Source organism: Thermobia domestica, chromosome 6, assembly GCF_964235325.1.
Source record: "Thermobia domestica chromosome 6, izTheDome1.hap1.1, whole genome shotgun sequence".
Classification (NCBI taxonomy): Eukaryota; Metazoa; Arthropoda; class Insecta; order Zygentoma; family Lepismatidae; genus Thermobia; species Thermobia domestica.
In genome coordinates, this window is record NC_137459.1 from 197867344 (window position 1) to 197893342 (window position 25999).

The 25999-nt window shown below is 35.1% G+C and overlaps 1 protein-coding gene and 1 long non-coding RNA gene across 4 annotated transcripts in view; one reads left to right on the forward strand and one right to left on the reverse strand.

Annotated features, from left to right (window-relative positions):
* The window catches only part of LOC145688392 (uncharacterized), a 242273-nt gene that overhangs the window by 161892 nt on the left and 54382 nt on the right, over positions 1-25999 (reverse strand). Inside the window, exon 1 of one of the 3 annotated variants that reach the window (XM_081762565.1) lies at positions 355-459. The exons of the other annotated variants lie outside the window; for them this stretch is intronic. The gene's annotated coding sequence lies outside the window, so the exon portion shown is untranslated. Of the gene's footprint in view, positions 1-354; positions 460-25999 lie in introns of those variants that run through there. 3 annotated transcript variants of the gene reach the window in all.
* LOC145688393 (uncharacterized) overlaps positions 1-25999 on the forward strand; it is a 45683-nt gene that overhangs the window by 14592 nt on the left and 5092 nt on the right. Inside the window, exon 2 of the long non-coding RNA XR_014131891.1 lies at positions 25248-25377. This is a non-coding gene — a long non-coding RNA (uncharacterized LOC145688393). The remainder of the gene's footprint in view (positions 1-25247; positions 25378-25999) is intronic.

Below are 25999 nucleotides of genomic sequence, written 5' to 3' on the forward strand. Positions count from 1 at the left end.
ACACTGAATACAAGGTCAAGCATCTTCATAATTTTTTCCATATTGACTGCTCAACATCATCAATGCCGAAGAGCACATTTATTGTTTATCAATAACGATAACATTGACATGAAACTGTAAGTATCTATTTTACCAATAAAACTTTAGTCACCACAGTTATTTTATTTATTTATTTATTTTAAATCGCAAGTTGTTTATTTAATTTGCCGTTTGAATTAAACAGCTGTTTACTTCGCACTGTTTTTACATCAAGCGGAAAGTAACGAATGGCTGTTTACAGCTCCTTTCCACACTTCTGAATCTCGACCGTTCAATCTGAATTATTCTAATTAAAAGAATGCACCTTTCACTTACCACACTTATATACATCAGCTTAGATGAAGCTTCTTTCACTCCAGTATTCATGTGCAATTACAGTGTACGACCTCAGTAAACATACGCAACTGAGACGAGAATGTTATCTCACAGACGTATGTATGTTCAAAGTGGACCGAAATCTTGATTGTTTATCTTTCATTTCGTTGTTGGACTTCGGTCTTTACTCACGATAAATAAAAAGAAAAGACACACTTGAATTGTTAAGTAACAGGAAGCTGAAAATCATATGCTTTTGTCTCTATGAACTGCAATAAAATATAGCTGTAACACGTTCAACAAACTGTCATACCTGATTCTAGACTTTCAAATAAAAGACCGCTGAAAGGAAAGAGGATCTCATCCACACCCGGAAACTATGCTAATTAGCTGCATGCAAGTTTCACATTCACACGCCAATGTATTTTCCAGAACACTGACTTCTTTACTACTTTGTAACGCTACGCGGCTTTTCGTCCTCATTTTAAGACAATATACGTAACGAAATAAACGAAGTGACGCATACTTTTTGAATCTTATTTTTTCTTAATAAAACTTCCAATATGAGGAATACACACATGTTTGTTTATTAGAACTTATTTACTGTATTATTAAAACGTCAATACGCCTTTTCATTGAATCCTATCCTATTCATATTCTAGTTTGCTGTATTCGAGTTTAGCGTCCATTTTAGCACCGGGGTCGTGCAACGTGAACTGAAAGCTTATCGTGGGATCCAATCCACGTGAGCTCCCATCAGGAATCGAACACGGACCTCTGGTTCCGAAGGTACGCAACGCACACTACGATAGTCATAGAGAATGTTTATTTTCATATTTATTTTTCAATTATCTAATTGATTTTTATGAATTTATAAATTTGAATGGATTACTTCATGGTCTCATTCAAATTTGCCATTCAATTGAAGATTAATATCGATCACATTAAGAATGCTCGTCAATCCTGTTACCAAATTGAGATTAAAAAAAAAATAGTCAAACTGAAATTTGTTTGCGTAATTATTTAGTAACAAATATTACTTCATGAAATAGTTTCTATTGCCGATATATTACCCATTCTGAAAGATTAATTATAATTCTGATGACAAGTTTAGACATCGACATAGAGAACATTGAATCTCAAAGTTTTTGCGCCTATTTATTTTTCGTGCGTGTAATACATTTTAACACAAAAACGATATTACATACATAAGCGATGAGATAGGTTCTTCTTGGAACGGTTCCAGTATAACTTCCGATTTCTTCCACCATATGGCGCTGTTACCAATTAGAAAATATGGCCGGAATCCTCAAACTCCACACCATATGGATAGCGAAGTGTTATTAGTTTTCAATGGTGAAAAAGACACAATCACAGATATCCACAGTAAAATTGAGCCTGTGTATGAGGACAGGTGCTTAGTGGTGCAAAGAAAAAACTGAAATCTTTGAGTTTTACGTCTCACGGTTATGCCGGTTAGGCTAAAGGAGACTGTGATGATGAGTAAGGAATGAAATGGTGGAATGAAGAAAGTGGGAGAAAACGGGAAAACCCCGAGAAAACCCACCCACACGGTGTGTCCACCACAAAGTAGTGGTGCAAAGAATGCAGTGGTGGTGCAAGGAGTTTGAAAATGGGCGAGAACATATCTAGGACAACGAGCGATCAGGCCAACCTCTTACCTCGCTGACACTGGGCAACATTTCTCATCTTGAAACAGTAAAACAGACTGACGTTCATCTGAAGAACATTGCCAGGAGGCTTGACCATCAACGCTGAACGCTGTTGTCGCACCCTTCTATCTGCGAGCAGCCATTAGGAAAAAGCAAGATTCGCGGTGTTGACGATGCCGTTTTCTTTCAAGACAACGCAAAACAGCACGTGGCGAGCAAAATCGCCAAAGATGAGTGCTCTATCACTGAGCCCCCGTGCAGGCCTAAAGGAAACAATCTTGGATATCCTTTTACCCATAAGGGAAGTACTTTGCGTGATTTTGAGATATATATTCAGTTATTAGAATATCAGTCAATTATTGTTTGTTTTGTTCTGCGTTATCCGGATAAGTATTAATTTGACATCCAGGTGTGGCCGTTCATAGAAGGCATTGAAACCAAATAGCGAAAAGAACAAGATAAAGTAAATAATTCTGTGTAAAACCGAAATAAGTCATGCGTTTGAGATGCTTTTGTCTTATAATTCGAAGCCTTTACAATTTTACTTTTAAAATATGATTCTCTATTATGTGAATATTTTGTAAAAAGTACGACACACGTTACTATTGCACAAAACCATCACGAGTAAATTCGTATTAAAGAAAATCAACGAGTTAGAAGAATTCTCAAATGAGAATACAAAAGAAATGGACGAACAAATTTGCTACCTTGTTATCGATGTCTGTTTCAGTCTTTCTCGCAGTATAGTGCAAGTTTAATGTCACGTTATAGAGGCTATTCGCAGATCGCTAATGAGAGTTCCAACTAAGGGAAGGTTAGGCAGGTCTTTAAAGGTAGTTATAGCAGTGGGGAAGAGAAAGTGTTCTACGTAGTAATGTAGTGGGCACAACAATCACGATCCAAAAACTGGCAAATAAATTATAGGGGAAACAGGACTCACCTATTTATATTCCGACATGACAATCAGTTAACCATGTGATAGGAATGAATATCTGAACTTGTTTTCTTCAGTATAAATAAGCTCTCAGTAAGTAGAGAAAGCTATAAAATAAAAACAACTGTAGAGGATATCTTATTCGCTACTGGAAATACTATGAACTACAGACAATATAATTATTATAACTTTGGAAAGAAAGAGTTAAGTGATAAGTAGAACACTAGCATAGAAACTGCAACTTCTTAGTTAAGAAGCTTCGAAAACAATGCAGCATAAAATACAAAGTTATTACAGCAACAGTAAATACTCTTCCTTGTTTCTTAAATGTATTAAGTAATAAGTAAAGTTGTGACATTCTTGCCTTCCCCAACACTATAATTTCTCGAATGTAAATGGATAATCAGTAGTAAAATTTTTTCCAGAATAATAAAAAAAATGTATCAAATGGTGTTTGCCTCAATATTCTACGCTACACTTAAGAGATAAGTAAAGAAGAGAAGTTGCAATGTAGTTATAATAGTGTAAGGTTCAAATACACTGGGTGAATTGGCATAAGCTAATTTGCTCTGCAGCCGAAAAGCCTCTGGTTTGATTCTCGAAGCCTACTCTACTCAGTCGGTAAGAGATTTCCTGATTTTTATCATTGTTATAAAAGTATACCTTGCTATAAAAGCCCTGCTCAAACTCTATATGTGAAGCAGGGTTGTTGTCAAAAGAGGACATACGAGTAACTACCCTCCTCTCTCCTTACGACTGGACCAAGTTACCTCTTGTTCGAAGTTTTCCCTGAATGGTTTGAAATTTTGTTGATTTGATTTGAAATTGAATGAAGTTTTTGAATTTAACGTCCCACGATTTATACCTATTTGGCTAGGGGAGACGATGATTAAACAAGTGAATGATGGAACAGTTGGTGGAATGAGACAGTGGGAGGAAACGTGAGTACCCCGAGAAAACCCACGGGCACGATGTTGTCCACCACACACTTACTTGGTCAGCAATCGAACCACGGACCCCACGCACCAGAGGTAAGCGCTCTACCACTGAGCCACCGTGCACCCCATTTCCTTGATTTGAGTTTGATATGACAGGCATATATATATAATATTACTGTGTTAACACTTTTCCACATTTTGGCCGCTAAGCTGCCTTTATAGTTCTTGTTCCCATGATTGATAGGATATGCATTGCAATAAATAAATAAAATAAATAAATAAACTCTGGGAAAGACAAGAGACAGGATCACGCAAAATAACTTCAGTGAATGGGATATGGATGGACACAGTTACCCGTTAAGATGTTAACGGATTCACTAACGAATTCTACTGAGATGATCGCTCTGCCTATCTATTCCAGAAAAAAAGAAATTTAAAAAATTCGCTTATATACTGGATATGGGCTACAAATAGCTGCCGTTATCCAACTTTATGTTGGATTGGCAACACTGTTAAACTTGTATCACAGTACGTCAAGACAATGCCCCTCTGCCGATATTTGCATGGTAGAAAATTTTAGTCTTTTTGTCCTTTAGTTTAAAACTTACAAAGGCATATCAAGATAAATGGTCCACCCTGTATATGTAAACAGAAAAATATAATGTACCTTACAAATCATTATGAGAGTAAAACTTAAGAGTATTACATATTTTCCTATGCCACTTTGCAAGGATTTGAAGATACTACGATTGACAACTATAGTTATACCAAATAGTTAACTATCATGGGCAGCTTTGTCAAAATGAACGTTATAGACTTCACAAAATTGAGAGAGACTATGATTTTAAAGATAAAATGTAGTTACGTAAGTACGATATCATTTGTACTAAGAATGGAACGGACTAACAGAAATCATATTTTAGTTTAACCAAAATTTGAAATGTTCAAATGATAATAATTCGACAAATTAACCGAAATATACTAACAATGTAATATAACAATTAGTTAACATTAAATATAAATCAGTGGGGGAAAAAGCCTTTGTATTGTCGTAACTGCATACATATTCAATGTTTGGCTTCGAAGATGGAAACACAAATATTGCTAACAAAAAAAAAAAAAAAAAAATGCTACTACTACTTTAAACATAACAAAGAAAATGGATTGACTTCGTTGTTCTGAACATAACAGGTAACTTAATTTAGTTAACTTATTCACAATAACTAATCAAAAATCGGTAAGTGCAAGAAGTAACTGATTAGATTGGAAGACATTTTTGAATTTATATGTAGGTAGTACTTTTCAAGTGTACCTATAGGGCATAAATTTAAGATGTTATTCAAACATTTATTTTTGTTCGTGTATCAAACAAACCTATCTTTAATTTCTTTTGCCAAGGAAAAAAAAAGCACACCATAATTATATGAATATAGAGCTAATTCTAAATAAATCTACTAGTGGCTAACTAAATTAAAGAACACATTCAATGTAAGAATACTACAGATATTTGGCATATGTGAAAACTTGTACAACTGTGGCAACAATTCGGAAAGGACTTATAGTTAACAATCTCAAAATGTCAACCACCAACGAGTCAACAAATTAACTAGAAGAAAATACAAGCAAAATGTTACAAAATGTAATGGATACTTTGGAATGGTAAACAATATAAATGAGACTACATATAAATGTAAAAACTCTTCTAATGAAGTTAACTTGAGATAATAATAAAGCTTCGAGAATTTATTTCGCAAATTTTAATATTTAGAGATTATTTCTCATTAGGATTACATTTGGGACAAGACGAGATTTGAGACAAGACAGGTCTTCGAATAGTAAAAATAATTTAAGAAGAGACTCACTTTCCCCACATATTTTCAAGACGAGACAGCCTTTAACTATTCTTTCGTTCACATTCGTATTTCCCATGTTTTAAAGGAACAGCAGGAGAACGATTATGGCTTCAATATTTTGTCAGCTAACCTTCCAGCTGGTAATTATACGCACACATCTGTTCTGCATTTCTCTTTCCATCTCTCAGTGGAATTAACTTCCACGATAAACAGTAGCTTATAATGGTTTCGTAAAGACTTGTAAACGATTCTTCCTTGTTCTAAAACAGTGATGCTCTAAGTTTCTTTCAAAGCTTTTTCTAACGTAAGTGTAATTATATATATATTATATATATATATATATATATATATATATATATATATATATATATATATATATATACTGAAACAATGATCGTTCCACTACTTGACTGTGAATGTTCATTAAAATAATGATGCTAGGCTTTTTTGTCTTCAAGTATGGGAGAATATTATATATTGCTATGGAATACAATGGATTAGTTTTGAGATTACAAACACACTAATCCAACCATAAAACTAGCTTCATATTTCTCGGAAAAAATGTAGGCTGAAGAGCACAGAAGCAGCAATAACTGATGGGAACAAACGGAATAATGACGAAGGTGAGACACCTTGAGATCCCGGAAATTATTCTTGTCTCATTATTTTCCTCTATTCAATCTGAAGTTAAGGTTATTCAATTATATGATCAAAACATCTTAATTTAACATCCGAGTGAAGGTAGGTCCTCAATTAACCCTTGATCTTACAAGTAAAGGCTTCTTTTAGTTGGATTTCATAATGCGAGTCTTCCCATTCAAAAGAGCTGAGAAGGATAACGACCAATTTTAAAATTCTATAACTTCGTGGCTACAGAAATTCAGCTGCTCACCTAAGCAGAATTCAGTCAGTGTATCATATCCTAACACCATCTACTAAAGATAATTCTTGGGATTCATCTCCTTAAGATCCTATTTTATACAATCATGTGCAAAATTAAAGGAGCAAAGTTCTCCCCCACCCCCTTATATTTTGTCATTTTGCTTTGTTTCTGAAGATCAGGTTAAGAACGTTCTTTAAGAATTTCACTTACAGGTACTTTTATTTTTCGAAAGCACTGAAAAATTTACACAAAATTGGATTTTCTGTACTTTTCAAATAAGCTACCGCACCTCAGCACCAATGACTATTTCTGCAGTTTTAGTCCGATTACTGAACCTTGTATACATACTGCCAACAGCTGATGAAAAGTGAATTATAATGAAAGGTACAACTGAAAGGATATAATTATATGTACTAACCAGGACAAACTATTAATCCATTTTATTAGCGCGCACACACTATATTGTCACAATGTACAAAAACACCAAAAATACGCTGTAACTTTTGATCTTATTTCCTTCAAATCGCATACGCAGTAATGTTTCACAGCAGAATGGCACTCAACCTTATGATTAAATCTAGAAACTCCTTAAGTTTAACGTTCTATGCTAATGTTTCGAAACTAAGAGACTTAATGATAATGAATAAAATGATTGAATGAAGAAACTGGGACGAAACGGAAGAATTCCCAAAAAACGCACAAGGAGTTTGGCCCCCACAAAGCACAATTTGAAGAGAGTTGAGATCGAACCAGGGATGAGCGCTATACTACCGACTCCGCGGTCCCCTCGAAACAAATATAATTTCCATTTCTAGAACTGTTGTTGAAAGGACATTGAGAAGTGGCAAAATGTCTACAGTATCTCCAACGGGAAAACCCGTGTTGCATTTAATCAAAATATAATCAATATTGTTGGTTCACAAACAAAATTTAAACGAAAGTAATCTAAAATTTAAAGGAATATTCTGAGTGAGCACATGCAGTGAAGTATGGTAAGATTTGATCCAATACAATTTCAGACGAGGCATTTTTTCCTTAATTTAGAAACTTCATAGACGTTCCTTCATGGCCTTCCTATTCGCTATCTTTCTCTGCTACACCTTCACACACACACACACACACACACACACACACACACACACACACATACACAAAATGCCAGCAGGCGAACACTGAATGCATTAAGATGGCATCGGAGTCCGCCTTAAACCGTACCGGGAATAAGACTCAGTATCAGAACCCTTACCCTTGGTGCCAGAGATCCCTGGTTCGATTCCAGGCCATGTGAGAATGGAAACATCGTGACCACGTGTTTTCTCGGGTTTATCTTATGTTCTCATTTAATCATTTGTTTCTAGCCCTTAAGGCATGAACGTGGGACAAACTAGAAATTTTATTTTTGTTAAACTGTAGTTCCACTCTTTTCTATAGTCTATGTACTGGAAATGGACAATACATATAACTTCAATGAACAATACATATTGATTTGGGGGTGGCATGCTAAACTTAACATGCTGTGATTAGAGAGTAATCTAAACACCCAACACCCCCCAAATTTCTTTATATATATATATATATATATATATATATATATATATATATATATATATATATATATATATATATATATATATATATATATACCTGGATGGAAAAGAAATACTCTCCAAAATACAATTGTATCAATCAGTATCATATAGGTTATTTATTACATCAAATTAAAGGTTTAGCGTTTAGAAAAGAAGGCAATATTCTTATTTATTTATTTCACTTCAAAATACGAAGCGACCTCGTTTTCATTTACGGCTTTGAGAACCACAAGATCTCATTGTTTCGGGCGGTGTTTCGATGAAAACAGTTGACAAAACAGACCCGCTCATACCAACTATCCTGGGTTCCGTGGTCGTTTCCGAGAAAAGAGATTGATGGGCAGATGCAGATGACTGAAATTGGCAACGTCTTGAGCGGTCATTCATCTACTTCCTCCTCAATAAGGAAAAATGTGACAATATAGTAATAAGCCTATACCAGATTCAGTTGGTAAGTACTACTCTGCAAGTGGTGTATCAACGGACGGAAGTTAGAAGGGTGTAGTCAAAACGTTTTTAAAAATGAAAAGATCGATCGAGGTACGAATTACACACTTAAGACTGAGTCTAGTGTTATGCACGAACGCACTTGTTGCTAACTTAATTTTTTGTAATCATCATCATCATAGGTATTCTGCCTTTATTGGCAGGTCACTTGCCGCAGCTGAGAAGCTTCCATGCTCCACGGTCCTCCGCTAACCTTTTCGTCTTCGCGTATGATCTTTCTGTTTTAATATCATCCATTAATTGTAGTCTCCTTCGCCCCCTCCCTCTCTTTCCCGCCACCATACCCTCTAGGACGTCCCTCATGATACAATCTCTTCTTAGGCAATGTCCCAACCAGTTTCTCTTCCTCTTCCTAATAATATCTAAAAGTTCTTTTCTCACCCACCATTTCTAACACTCTCTCATTCGTTTCCCGCTCGACCCAACTAACTCTTTCCATTTGTAAAGTATATTTTTATTCACGTAAATTCATTGAGCGAATTCTTAAAATTACGTTAAAGAAGACAAAACAGAAAGATACAAAGTATTTGTAAATTGAAAAACTGGATTTCTGGAAAACAAACATTGAATAATTTTCTTAAGATATTTAGAGCCAATAACACAGCCAGGAAGGGACAGGAGCGGAGATTAAGAGATCAAATAATATTACAACAATTAACGTTAACAACAGGGTTAGAATATTAAAATAATGAAATTGCAACTATGTGCAGTATTAATTACTAAACGAATGTGATTTTAGCATGGGACGAGGGAATTTTTTCCCAATTAATATTTTGGGGGGAAAATCACTCACAAACTTACTGGGGGTGAATAAATTGAAATAATGACAATTTTTCAAAATAATTACAATAATTTGTATGTAATCAATTCATATGTAATTACTGAGTAAAATAGTGGTGGTTAATTCACAATACAGCGAACCTCTCTTAACGGGCATTTCTCAATAGTGGACACCTACATAAGAGGAGAAACTTTCTTATTCTTCCATACCATAAATATGTATGATGTGGTGTTATGAGAGAGAACTCTTCCTTTTAGGTACATCTCTCATTTACGGACAAATAATCGTGTTCCACTGATGTCCGTTTCGAGAGGTTTCACTGTATTACTTTGTTTAATAAATGAATAAATGTGTGAACTTCCTATATTGAACCTACCTGTAGTAGTAGTAGTAGTAGTAGTAGTAGTAGTAGTATTTGCTCTTTCTTCCCCTACTTGCTTGTCATTATTTCGCTCTCTGGGAGCACTTTCCTCCAAAGTATTCTGAATTACAGTATTATTTAGTATTTTAATTCGAACCATTTCTTTAATTCGAACTAGCGCCATCCTCCTCAAAATAATATAAAGCACAATTTATAATAATTATATTTAGTTGGGACATCCTATTCAGGCTGTACAATAAGGTCTATCAATAAAACTTTTTTTTAAAAAAATTATGTTATCCTTAGTGCCCAATTTTGCCTAGTTACTGTAACATATAAGAAATATCAAATCATCGCTTCAATTTTTAAAGTTGCAGCCATTGGCTTGAAATTTAAAAAAAATGAAAAAATCTTAGTTTTCTCTTTGCATTAATATGAAATCTTTGAACTTAGTTTCCTATTCGTGTTAATATGAAATTTTATTTTAACGATCCAATGTGCAGAAATTAATCTATTACAAAGTGTGAGTATATATATATATATATATATATATATATATATATATATATATATATATATATATATTAGCAGATTGAACTCCATAAATGAAAGCTGCGAGGGAGGGGGAACATGGAACCAGTTACTCTTGCTAATAGTTGCGTATCAAAATATGATGTTTTCTTTCAAGTTGTTTAAAAATGTATATTACTATTCTGAGAGCACCTCCCGTTTTATCTTGAACACCCCCCCCCGCAAGTAAAAATTTCTGGTGTACTTACTAGCTGTAATTATATTTTAGGCTAAAGAGCACAGGCAAATTAAATACTTCTGTGGGATGATCAAAAATTTCAAAGAAAAAATTTGAAAACTGTCTTACAAGTAAAGGGTCCAAATGGATGAGTTGAGTTGCGGGATGAGACATAGTGCGCCTGATAGAGGATGTGAAGATATGTACATGTGCAAAGTTACAGCGGCTGAGCGCCGTAAGAAACTGAGGGGGAGGGAGGTGAATGTTGGTGGGAGAAGGGCTATGCTATATTATTGAAATACATCAAATAAACTGTTAAATCGTGAAAATAGTGAAAGGTAGACAATGCAAACGGTGGTAGTTTCACATATTGGAAAAAAAGAATAGAGTAGATCACGAACCTCCGCAGCCATCTTGAAATTCGCCATTTTGAAATATGATTCTTTTTAATAGAAAGGTAGTCATGTGATATATCAAATAGGGCCAGCATGTTCTCACAAAGTCAATTATTAACTTTAGTGCTCGTTATCTGTACTCATTTGGAAGATATAGGATCATCTTTATAGTTATTTACGAAGATCTAGGAAACTGATACTCGTATGTTGAAACTTTGGATTTTAACGAAAACACAGGTAAGTTAAACATATCTACAAGCCAAGAAAACTAACAGTGAAAAATGAAATGAAATTTTAAGTTTTACGTCCCACGGTTATGCCGGTTAGGCTAAAGGAGACGGTGATAATGAGAAATGAAGGAAAATGGTGGAATGAAGAAAGTGGGAGGAAACGGGAGAACCCCGAGAAAACCCATGCACACGGTGTTTGTCCACCACAAAGTGCACTTGGCGGGAGCAGGGTTCGAACCCGAGACCCCTAGCACCAGAGGTGAACGCTCTACCACTGAGCCACCGCGGCCCCCAACTAACAGTGAAATTTGATATCAAGTTGTATAATATTACATTATTATTATCACATTTCACTGTTAGATATGAAATCCCACTGTTAGTTTTCTTGGCTTGTAGATATGTTTAACTTACATGTGTTTTCGTGATAATCCATACGTTCAACATACGAGTATCTCTCTCCTAGATTTTCGTATATAACGATGATAACTATAACGATGATCCTAAATCTTCCAAATAAGTACAGATAACGAGCACTAAAGTTAATAATTGACTTTTGAGAACATGCTGGCCCTAATTGATATTACATGACTACCTTTCAATTTTTTTTTAAAAAAAAGTCAGATTTCAAAATGGCGTATTTCAAGATGGCGGCGGAGGTTCGTGATCTACTCTACCCATTTTCTTTTGCCAATATGTGAAACTACTACCGTTTGCATTGTCTATCTTTCACAACATTCACGATTCAACAGTTTATTTGATGCATTTCAATAACATAGCATAGTCCTTCTCCCACCAACATTGATCCCCTCTATTTCTTACAGCGCTCAGCCGCTGTAACTTAGCACATATACATATTTTCATATTCCCTATCAGGCGCACTATGTCTCGTCCCGCAATTCGATTCATCCATTTGGACCATACTTGCTAGTCTACCATGAAGTTCAAGTAGTTTTATAAAAGTTATATATTTACTACCAGAGGTGCATATTGTCCGCAATGATGAAAAATAATTTTTATATGTAGGGTGTTTCAAAACAACACCGACAACGTTTGGGAGGTGATTCCTGACACCAAGATAAGACAAAAAAGTCTAGACCAACCTGGGTGCAGAAATCAGTCATTTCGCAGTTATAGGCTGCCGAGAACATGAAAATATGAACTTACAGGTTCATAGCTCCAATACTATGAGACCTGCCGTAGTCAAGTCAAGACTTCAGTTAGGAATTAATATGTGCACTATCCAAAAATACATGCTTCAAAGTCCTGCGATACTCACGCAACACTTTTTATAGAGAGAGTTTGGCTACGGGCATATAATTTCAAGTACTCACCAACTACCACAAAAATTCTTGCGGAAGTACCGCATAATTCTAAACATGGATATTTGGATAGTAAACACACTAATTCCTAAGTGAAGTCTTTCCTACAGTAAGTCCCATAGTAGTGGAGGTATGGACCTTCAAAGTTCATTTTTTCATGTTTTCGGCAGCCTGTACTCAAAAATGACGGGTATCTGCACTCAGGGTGGTCTATACATTTGTCTGATCTTGGTGTCAGGAATTACCTACCAAAAGTTGTCGGTGTTTTGAAACGCCCTGTATATTATGTTCTAGCTATTGGCTTACAAGATCGTTGCATCAAGTACGCATTCACTGGCAACCACCCTCACAAAACTGGTACTAAAACCTTACTTCCAAACAAAACCAAATATTAGTTTATTTTCCCGAATCCTAAATGCTTGCATTAATCTGTATTGATCACAATAGCAAGGTTCATGCAGGGGGTTCCGTCAAATAAGATTCTAGCATGACTTTTTCCAAACTCGAAATTTAACACAACCTACTTTCTCAGCGGAGAATGATAGGTTCAGATACAATTCATACAAATCGTCAGGAAAAATAGGTAGATCTAGGTTAAGCATCACGACTCTGTGCGAATACTATAGTTACAGAGAAATAAAGGACCGCATACAAGTCTAGTCCACTCGATCTAAGTCTGCCCCTGATCGAGCCCGGCCACCAAATATAATGCTTTTTACTCATTTAGCAATGAGCTATTCGATCACCAGTCCCGAGAAATTTCCGAGAAAACCACGCACACGGTGTCTGTCCACCACAAAGCTTACTTGGAGACAGCTGAGATCGAACCAGACTGCACGCATCAGAATGTACCACTGAATCACCACGGCCCCACGAATCCTTTACGAAATATATCAGGCTTATGACAGGTGCTACATAGACATACAGGAAGAACCATAGAACAGAAATCAGTATCCTTATACCTTTTATTCAATTGAAGTTTGATTATATAGAAAACTTCAACTCAGCAAAACATGCAGTTCATCCTATACATTTTAAAAAGTACAAAGGTTCTTCACGTACAAATACATTAAAAACACACACACACACACACACACACTTAACAACGAACAGGAAATTTTGTTTATAAGTGGTGAGAAAATTAGAGGAAAATTTAGAAAAATTAACTCTTCGTACTTGGCCAGATTTTGGTACCCTCTAGAGTAAGTCACACCGCTGAGGATGTATAATGTCTGTAGGGAAGAGATATTCATGGAGACGCAAAAGGTTAGATTGCACAATACCTTCTCTCCGCATAGTCATGCTCTCAAGTAGAATTGCAAAAGCGCATTCAAAACAAAAGAAAACAATAAGTTTATAATAATTACATCCTAACATTTGTGTACAAAAATCAACATCATTCCAGTGATTTATTACAAATCAAGCTGCTGCTGCTTTTATTTACAAAACATTTGTTTTTCGTAGAGTTTATTTGTAAATGAACTAAACACACACGCCTACCCTATTAGTTTAAGTTACTTTTCTCCCTTGCAACTAAAAATTAAGAAAAATCTTTTCGGTTTTCTCCAAGTTCCCGTGTAGTGTAAACTATAACACGACGAGTGAAGAATTCTATGCATTTGGTTATTAATAGTGTGGCAATGATCATGAAAATTTATAATCCTACTTCGTGCAAAATCCAACGTTACTCCTATAAACTCTATGCATACCTTATCCCGAAAAATTACAGAATTTTGTAGACTGAAAACGAAATTACAAAAATTATATTCTGTAAAGACTTGCAAAGGCTCATGAGTTACGCTTTACGTGTGAACATTGTGTACCATTAACATGTGTATAACATGTTTACGATGTATGTTATTGGTCAGGGCTCATAACGTTGAAGTTCAATCCAGGACATTATCGAAATCAAAGTGTAATAATTACTGATTAGTTACTGCTAATATACATAAATAAAAATATATTGAAAGTGCAGACATTGGGCAGCGCTTCAGTGGTTAGAAAAAAAAATGGAATGGTTTAAGATTCTATGGCTAAACTAAACATATACTCAAACTAAAAGACTCAAAACTGAATATTTTAAACACTTTTCTAGTTTAACGTTCGGTATTTATGTTCTGTCACAGGCGATTAATTGAAGAATTAGGTAAGAACAAGTGGAATAAAGTTTAGGAAGAATCCCGAAAAAAATAAAAGCGCACTGTCCACTACAAACTCAATGGGCCCTATGCAGAGTCACTTCTAACGTTGTATTGAGAGGAATTAATGCGTGATGCTAATCTCCGTATTTAGAAGACGTCAATGTAGTTAGCAACGATATTATATATGCAAAAAATGCTAGCCTCGACTTTTCCGCAGGGTTGTCAAAGTACATTAGGAGGAATGAAGGTGAGATGATTATTGTATCTTACCTTGATTTATCCTAATTTACTAGGCCAATCCTGCAGAAAAAAAGTCATAGCTGACCTTTTTCGATATATATGGTGTCCCAGGAGGAAGGGGCAATACTTCGGAAATTGATAGTATGGCTGATTCTAAGCAAAAAAGTTCATATGAACCTGAGTCCTAATATCAACGGTTTGAGGACTACAGGTTGTGAACCATTTTTGACATATTACATATTGCTCACCCTGTCGTTATTCTACAGAGGTAAGACATAGCGGATTTGAAAGGTGATGGAATGTCCTTTCCAACGGTATGCAATATGTTGCAGTGGTGTCTTGAAAGAGAAGTTATTGAGGGATGTTTGGGAATCAGTGTTGCCACCCAATTTCTTTAAATAACCTTCGCTTTCCCAAATATCCCTCAATAGCTTCCTTTCCAACGACACCACTGCCACATGTTGCATACCGTTGCAAAGGAAATTCCATCGTCTTTAAAATACGCTATATTTCATCTGTGTAGAATAATTACATGGTGGACAATACACAACATAAATCAAAAATGGTTCACAACCTGTAGCTCTCAAACCGTTGAGATTAGACCCATGTTCATATGATTTTTTTTTTTGCTTAGAATCACCCATACTACCATTTCCCAAAATATTGCCCCTTCCTCCTGGGACACCCTGTATATCGTTAACTATACTAACATGTTTCTAAATGTGGAAGTTAGCACCACCCGTTATTCAAACTCCTAATACAACACTTTGCAAAGGGCTCACTTAGGCTAGGATCGAACCTAGAACACCGCAGAGGTGTGCGCTCTATCAACTGAATGTCCGTACACATCGCTGAATTAATTTTGTTCAACATAAGAATGTTAAATACCAAGTAGTCAGGTCGCAGATGTCTCGCAAAATTGTTGGCCATCTTTAATTCATTTTATTTTTCTTCTTAATTTGACAGATGTTTCCATACTATTGAAGAACAAGAAGAATGAAACAGGCATGAATGGACAAGACATGACGCAGCTATCTACAAAGACAGATCGTATTATTACTAACACACTGAGGTCTGTGTAAGAACGAACTGATTTAGGGCAGCATGGACGTCACGTATTTAGTTCAAAAGTCTCTGTTATATCAGACCATAGCTAAGACAATCGTACATCACGACTTCTGAATACATCTAGGTCTCGAGAATTAAGAAAAAAAAATGTTGGTTAAGGACAACAGAGTCCCTAACTGAAATCTCAATTTTCTCTGTTGTGTCATACACGTCATGTTCACTTCCACGACAAATCTCCAATGGGTACTCGTAATGCTCTGCAGCAGAAAACGAGGACAGTAATACAGAGATTAGCGTAACATGGTATTAAGGCACGAGTTTCCTTTGCAATAATCACTAGTTCCGGATATGCAAGCCTATATTTTAAACTGTGTGCCAGACTACACCAGCTGTTACTTAAAATAGCATTAACTACATGCATATGATCATGATAACTCTTCTATGAAAGAAGCATCATCTGATTATTCCAAGATTTTTTTGTCATGCTTTAAATAAGAACAAACTCAATCATTCTCAATATATCGTCTCAGATTCAATACTGCGTAAGTAACATTTTACCAATTTTACAGGAAAGATAAGAAGAAAAAACTGTTTAAAAACCAGCTTCAGTCCCAATATACGCGGTATTACTCTGAGGGAAATACTAGAGTCATCTGTTGTGATATAGGTGTATTACTTAACCAGACTGCGCGATATCCTATACTGATTCTAATAGTTTCAAAAACTCAAATTCGCCAAAATTGGAGATACACGGTGTTAAATCTCTGGCAACAATATGCAAGTATACAAGAACGGATAATATTCTGTAAGATTCCTGTCAAATGTTTTCCAACTTTGAGAATTCTTAGATTGCTCAACAGACACTGTCGTTATAACAAAAATGGCAATCTAGAAGATCTTTAACAAAAGTGCCCTCCGCTTTTCTAGTGGCTAGCGTGCGTCTTCATTGCGCTGCTTGATTTCCAGTGAATTAGCATTAAAATTTGAACTCATGATGATGTTTTAAACTGTAAGTCCACATCTCATATAGTGTCAGTGCTAGAAAGAAACGCAACACTTTTACAATCAACCAACCAACCAACCAATCTCAAAGAATAAAATGCAGTTTAGCCACCATTCCTCAATGTTGCGACAGTAACAACTTTGCTTATCACCGTATTTTTACCAACGTGCATAGTTTATCTTTGTGAAAAGAGCTCACAAGAAACGCAAAGTGGAGGCATCATGAAAGCTTCACAGTGTTAGAGCGTTCACCTCCGGTGGATGAGGTCCTTGGTTCGACCCCAGCTCGCGCCAAGTATACTTTATGGTGGACAAACACCGTATGTGTGGGTTTTCTCAAGGTTCTTCCGTTTCCTCCCACTGTATTCATTCCATCATTTAATTCATTTCTCATCATCACCGTCTCCTGTAGTCTAATCGGCATAATCGTGGGACGTAAAACTGAAAGATTACATTTTAATGAAAGCTTCACTCGCTTTGTTAAGTGTTCCGTTTCATACACCAACTACACCACCGTTTCAAAAACTTGAAATATTACCATTGCCGTGTGCATATACATATACATTCTCGAAAAAAATATCATTCATACACATGAATAAAAGAAACTTCCAACTGGATTCGGACCTACACCAATACAACACTAGAACAACCAATCATATTCATATACAAAATTTCCGTGTAACAAAAACTCAAAATTCATTAAATCACATAATAAATTGCTCGATTGTGTCAAACAAATGCAGGTTTAAAAGACTCCTCAAGTTACTGTTACATACACATCTTTTCTATAGTTTAGATGAATACGTTCAGTCTGATCTCTCTCTTGAATATAAAGATTTACTTGAATGTTGAAAAATATAAAACAAGGTGCAATTTATCAATTTATATATTTTTTAAATACACTTCAATTTTACTGTTTTATATATATATATATATATATATATATATATATATATATATATATATATATATGTGACAGATCGATAGATAGTGAAACTTGTGTAAAGCTGTAGGCATGGCCAAATTTTTCTTCCGTTTTGGACAGATTTCAGTTTTACACAAAATCTTTATAAACAAATTACAGCCATAAGGACTCTGAAGAGTTTCCGTTGTAGACAGATTTCCGTTCTGTTCAAGTTTCGGTTTATACAAGTTTCACTGTATATATATATATATATATATATATATATATATATATATATATATATATATATATATATATATATATATATATATATATATAATCTTGAATGTATAATATTTGTATTATTAATTGTAATAATGTATCTCTTGATGAAGCCATGAACGCACAGGTTTTACGGCGGAAAATAAATTAACACAAAATTCAGACCTATCGTAAATTTACTATATCTGACAACTTAATACTGCATATTATCGGAAAGACCTTGCTCTTGCAGTGGACGGTATAAACGATCTTTCTTCAGCTCTTCTGATAAAACCAATGGCGGTAAAAGAAAAACTAGCACTCCAAATACTACTTTTTCAATTTAATATTTTACACTGAAATCATCCTTGGGAGCATGGCCTATCACCGTTGTTTCACAGAAAGCTTCGTTACACTGGCTAACTTACGCACTAATAATAGAATATTTTATAATAAAAGAATTTTAGAATATTTTCTACATAGTTCTGCAAATGTTAATTAATCAGATACCAAATCAAAGACTGGGTCAACACAAAAAGGTCTTTAGAACTTCTACGTGTATATGTTTGTGCATTACAGAAACCAGGCAATCTACATGGAATATGTGAAAACTATTGACACAGCTGAATTATAATTTAAAAAGGCATTTTCCATTTCTTGCATTTACGAACTACAAAGGATTAACGATGGTTGGATGATACAATCTATGCCTGATCAACACATCGCATCCTTGTTACTGGGATTACAATTCACTTCTGAAGTATCTCATGAATTGCCTCATGCGCCGTGAAAATTGAGTATATACCTCCAGAGGTAATTCAATCCGAAATTACACGTACGAAATGTAACAAGCATTAACAAACCTTTGGGAAACACGAAAACATTTTACTTTAAATAAAATCCCTTCCTATGGTCCCTCAATGCATCCTCTGTCTTGGTAACTAACATTGTTGGAGGGCATTTCATATTATGGCAAAGCCTCCTCCCCTCTTTCCTTAAACCTTGTATTGACTACTATTGCAACCACAAATATCTACCGTACGAAGAATCTATCTTCTTTAAAACTAAGAAAGCAGTATTAACTAACGTGTGCAAGTGAATACTTGTAATGAAACAGTAATTACTAAGTTCTTTTGTACGTCGAAAACTTTGCTTTCAACTCTCAATGCAACCCTCAATGCATCTTAGTTTCCTAAATTTCTAGTTTAAATACATGTTTTCGCGTCATAGGGAAGAGAGAAAAACTTATCTCCCCTCAACTTACTTTTGGCCTAAGTTACACTAGTGGCAAATGGATTAGAACTTGAGTTGTGGGAGAACACTCATTGTCAGATAAAATATATTTCAATAATATTGTAACGTTGAATAGATTTGAGTGTTCCATTGCCTACCAATTTCATCGACAAAATAATTCGTTCACACTTTTGGACTATCATCGAAAACTTTTTGTCTTGCAGAGGGCCAAGTTACTTACAATGCAAAGCAGGATGAAGATTGCACTTAAAGAAATGGCAGTAACAGTTGGCTATAACACTGATTTCTTGAGGTACATCATGGCACTGTGCGACGCTTTTCGACTCAAATGTAAACGTAGTTTCAAATTGATCTTGAACCTGACGGAATCTCTTCGGACGTGGGTGATATTTGCTTGATTGGCATTTTAATTGCGGTTCCTACGTGCCTAGGTGTTGTCCACAGAAATAATGTATTTCAATAGTGGGCTCCCATACCATAATACAAAATTTGGCGCAATTTGACAATTTTTATTTGGAGTACTTTGGTCAGGGTGTGTAGAATCTGATAGTTCTCTTTCGCACGTTCAGTACGTTGCGGGCAGAATTTGGGGAAATTTGCTCTTTACAAGTCGAACTTTGATCTTCCTATAGTAATTGATACAAATGACGAATATATGTATAGTATCATCAACACAGGACATTCCGTGTTCCCTTTATACATTATACATTCATAACATTTTTAAAGACTATACGCACCAAGCGAATATTTGAATAGCAGTGTTGACAGTAGGTTTGTTCTAATTTTGTACTTCTGTCTCCTTTAAGAAAGCTGCTGTCTTTTTAAGAACTGTATTTTAGAGACGTAGTGCAGTGTTAGTATTCACAAGGAAAGTACAAGTTACGTACTTACTAGTATGTTACACCAACAACAATTCTTAATTATACTTACAAATAATTAGAATTTTAAAAAAATGCATGGGTCTCATTAATTAGTTACTTGGACAACCATCTTCCGTGAACTTCTTTGGAAGTTGGAAGGTAACTCATAGAAAATATCTCTCTCTGTCTCTCCCTCGTTGCTTTATACAAGGTGTATTACATCATTTTCAAGAGATCCTTGTTATTTCCTGTGAGAAAAGAATAAAACTTTTTTTCTTCTACAAACAACCATTTCCATGTTTTCCTTACTCTCTCAAGTTCAGAGACGGTTTCTCGTGTACCAAAGACTTGTTTTTACTCTTCAACAGGATATACTTAAGACATCCACTCTTTGCTTACAGAAACAGGAAGTATATATATGAAGAACGAAAGGTGCACTTAACTCTTCTAGAACCAATATTAATTCCGACCAGAAAGTTTTAAGTCATGCAATTAAAATATCGAAATGTTGAATTTTCCCATCATGTATTGATATTATTTCCTGCTCACTATTATCTGGCCGTTATATAGGTTTTTATAAGCGCCCCACCCCCGAGGAAATACCTCTCAAATTAGTAGTATGAAATTTGCGGTCTATTGCATTTTTACACTTGGCAATATACACAAAGCCTGGAGTATATTTGCAGTTCTAAACTCGAAAATTCTTATATACTGTTCGAAAGTAAAATTTACATTGATTTATAGGAAAACAATACATGAACCATTAGAAAACATTTTTCATTGTAATTCAACGTCTCTGCCTCCAGGTCAATTGTTTTACAGTGAAATTATTCTGTTTAAATTTGCCCGAACAATATATTTACCTACCCGGGAACAGACGCATGCCTAAGCCCACAAATCTAATTATTGGAGATGTAATTGCTGACTATAAAGTCCATATGTACACTCATGTCCAAAATGATCGTCTCATATCTAGAACTTCTTACAAGAATATAATTTGACAATGATTTTATAGGGTACTTTTAATACCGATACTATGTGTATAATCGGGAAATGTATATTTGTGGTAAATTTCATAGGAAAAGAAATATAAATGCGAAAATTAGAATGAATAAAACAAAATGTTGCTAAATGGACAAGAAAGTTTTATTTTCGCTTTATTGTTCTTATTTACTGCTCTTTTGACATGAAATTTGCCACGCACATGTATTTGCCGATTATACACACACTATTATAAGAAATACCGGGCGAATTAGATATCAAATTATATTCCTACAACATATTTATAGACATGCAATAATAATTTTGGACATGAGTGTACGCCATGTGACTACATGCATGTACAAACCTCTACAGAACAGATCTATGTGACCCACTAACGGTGTAAGAAGCTAAGACTCTGGACGTCCATGGGTTCGGAATATAAGGATGCAGTAAGCTCTAGTGGTGTTAAAATTCGAATTAATCATTATTCGAGCAAGTGCTTATGTAACAGATGCTGGACGAACAACTGAGAAGCACTAGATGGAAAAAAAGTGAGTATCGTTTCACAGTGTGAAGCTGACTTCCAAACTACGCGAATTCGAAATACTTGAAATAGTGTATGTGTAACTACTGGCTGTGACAGATTAATAAGATAAAAGATACAATCCGTGCCTCGAACGCTTAATCCATATTAAGAAGTCGTTACTCGATAAGCCTTACTGTTTTTTGTTCTATGACGATAAACGTTGAAATCAAAAATAGCTTATTTCAGCTTACGGTTTTTAATAGAGAGCGAGGGGGGGGGAGATATATTTTCTTGGGAAGCTGAATAGATTAAAAAAAAAAAAAGCTAATAGCATTTATAGCTTTTGATCTACAGAAATTACTTGAAGTCGGAAGTAAGAGTAAGTTTGAACCACTTCCAGTTTTAGTAGAATATTTTGAATAGTCACGTTATGTTGTCTTGAGACGCTGAATCGTTTACAATAAACCGGTTCTTGCAATCTGTTAGTTTTCGTTCCTGGCGATAAATGTTAAAACTGAAAATTTCTAATTTTAATCACTTCTTATTTGAATAGTTAACGGAGGAAATTGCTATTTTTGAGATTTTGAGTAGATTGCAAAAAACTGCATCTTGACAGCATTTACAGTATTTGCTCCACAGAAACCAGTGTTGAAACCGGTCGTTTTGGTAGTGTGTTCTGGATAGTCGTGATATATTGTCTTGAGAGGCTGAATCGCCTGGAAGAAAGTTTCTTGCTATGCTCCTTTTTGGTCAATGGTGACAAACATTGAAATCAGAAGAGATTTGAATAGAGGGTTAATAAGGAAGATGGATCCTTTCCTTGGAATGCTAAATCGATTGAAAAAAAAATGATAGCATTTACTGTTTTTCCTCTACGGAAATCAGTAGAGAATTCGGAAGTAACAGTAAATTTGAGATTTTGAGACGAGACGAGAAAGTCTTAATTATGTCTTGTCTCATGGGAAACATTATTCGTCATCTACGCTTAATTGCTGTATATTAACGTCCTTTGTCAATAGCAAGACTATATAAGAAAAGACCTGAAGTTTGAAGTGGAATCTGAACCAATGTAATTCGTTCGATGCTCTCCTGGTAGTCATTGAACCCAGGACCTCTTTCACCAAAAAAGCCACACTACCAACAAGACCAGCATGAAGAATCATTATATAAGCAAATAAAATCATAACTTTACACATTTAGCTACTATTTGACAATGGAGACTTTCCAACACTACAGAATATTTCGCTACGTATTTCATACATATAAATTTTCGAATCAGTTAGAATCGGGGGAACTATGAGGCCTGCAATGCAAGTGATCCACGCAAAAGGGGGCTACTTAAGTTTCGAAGATTAACTTCATGATCGCAAGATGTTAATATTGACTAAGTTTTGTATTATTTCACACAATTTCCTCAATATTGTTCTGTAGTCTTCTAATATTTCAGGTTGGTGCCTAAAAAGCCAATTAATTTACCATAAACATACTAAGTGCAGACTGGAATAATAAGCAAAGGATTTCACAATATTCAGTAATTTTCAGTAGAGTCTGAAATAATTTTACCTTCCTCCTTGGTATCAATCAATGCAGATTATCAATAACAATGCTCTTGATTGTCACATTAGTAAAAAATTAAATTTTATGGCTATATGCAAAGTAGAAGAAAGCTTACCGAATGTATTATTCACGTATTCATCTTTCTAAAGCTGTGTGGAGCTTTCTTGTCAAAGCTTGTAGCGATATTATTTATATATATATATATATATATATATATATATATATATATATATATATATATATATATTTATTTATTTATTTATTTACCAATCTGACTTCCCTCTAAAGCCAACACTAGTAATAAAATCAATCTTGCATAACAATAACAGTAAGAAGAATAATGTGCAATACTTGTATAACATACAAGTAGTGAATGACTAGATGGAACATCCAAACTAAAAAGAAAAAAAAAAAGTCTCCTATTGGTTGTAAATTTGTATGTCTTAATGAACATAGGAAGAGAGAAGGCCTTATTGATATTTTTTCGGGAGACCCATATATCCTTAGTTACGCTACTGTTTAGATTTATTGATTTCTTCAATATTTCGTTTTTAAAGAAAAAAATGGACAAGACCGATGATCCCCCTAAATCATAGACACATTTGATGTTTGTAACTGACACTTTAGGTTGAGAGAGAAAATGAGATGAAATCTTTCAGTTTTATGTCCCACGGTTATGCCGGCTAGGCTAAAGGAGACGGTGATAAGAAATGAATGAAATGGTGGAATGAAGAAAGCGGAAGAAAAAAGTATAATCACGGGAAAACCCACACACACTGTCCACCACAAAGTTCACTTGGCGCAAGCTGGAATCGAACCAGACCTCAAACACCAGAAATGAATGCTCTCCCACTGAGCCCCGACGGTCCTTACATTAAGAAATTGTAATTGGTTGTGAAAGAGAAAATGTTCTGAGTGCAACGCAAATAAAACTAGACCAAATTTAAACTTCCGACGTCGCGTTTGTAAGGAATTTTGATTGAAATAGACTGTTGGTTTAGTTTCAGCATCGAAGGAAGATCTCGATCTAGTGCTTAAGAAGATTAAGTGGGATAACAGAAAAATACGTTATTCAGGCAGCGGTAGGCCTCTATTGTATACATATATACGGAATACGTATGTTTACTACGGAAATTTGTATGGAACATACCTGATCTATATGTTACATATGTACTGTCTTTTTCCCGCTTAGATGTCACATCATGCCGTTGTAGGATGTCTGACATCTATCAGTCTTCCATATGCTACATACGTCTACTTGTATGTGAGATCCTGACCGCCTATATACAGTTCTGTCTTTCATACGGAAAGTACGTTTATTCGGAACATTTATGCGGAAAGTACGTATGAAATATACGTTTTCAGTTATACGTTTGCTGCAGGATGTTACATAGTGTTGTACATTAAGTCCAAAAACTGCCAGATTAACGCATGTAACCTACGTTTTTACGTATGTCACAAGTTTCCTCAGCGAACGCATGTTATGATAATCAGTTACCTTGGAGCTCTCAGTGTGGTGGGGAAGGACTTGTTCTGTACGAAGTGGTCCTAAATAATGGTCAGTGCCACAATTCGGTTTTTTTTTTTTCGAGGCAAGCAATCCACTGAAGATTGCTAAAAACAAACTATGTTTATCTAAATACAAACACACAAATATAGTTTAGACGAAATGGTAGTTCTCACTCGATCAAATTAATCGCAGCCTGTAACATACATACAGACCAGAAGAAATCAGACTTCTTTACTTGAAAAATGCAAATTCGGACTGTAATATATACTTGAATTCTGAACCACTCACATATAAATTTATTTTTTAGAAGTATGGCACATCATAGCTATAAAACCTTCCTTCTGGCTCTTCATAAATATTTTCTCTCTTTTCCAGTTAGGTGAGTGACATGCGGCAGGGAATCCTATATGCGTGGTTTGACATGGGCAACTCGACCACCACTTCCAGAAGTTTTCCGCATCTGCCGTTTAGATCGTTAAACTTGGCAAAAGGTTATCACCACTGGGTAAGTAACAACAAGTCAACTTAATACTACAGAAGAAATGGAATTTTATGATCCATGATAGGATGGAAAGAATAGTATTTTCTTGTGATGTATTTTCCCTAAATAAAGCGCAAAGAAAAAAATGCATAAGGAGCGTCGTCTTGCGATATACATTGCCATTACTTATTTTCAAAATATCTACAGATGCTGTTCAGAATTACTGACAAGGGAAATAAACTCTTCTAGATGCGAGTCTAGCACTTAATTGATTTGTTTTTGCTTTATATCCTTACGTCTACATCCAGACTCTGAAGGACAAGGTCTAATATTTACACGGTTCCTGAATCATGATGTATTGCTAAAAAAAATCCCTACTTAAGAATTATAGTGGGGTTTAGTTTCTAGCCAAATCTACCCTTCAAAATCTGGTGAAATTATCCGGTGTACAGACCATCATACAAGACAACCTCGTACAGAACAAGTCCTTCTTCAATCACACTACCTGCGTCCCAAGACAACATTATCATAGCTTGGCAACATTTTTGCGCGTTCCTACCATACATCCAACTTATAAAAGGAAAGGTAAGTAAATTTGTATTATCAATTATCAAAACAACTATCGGGTACATGACAAGGGCTATAT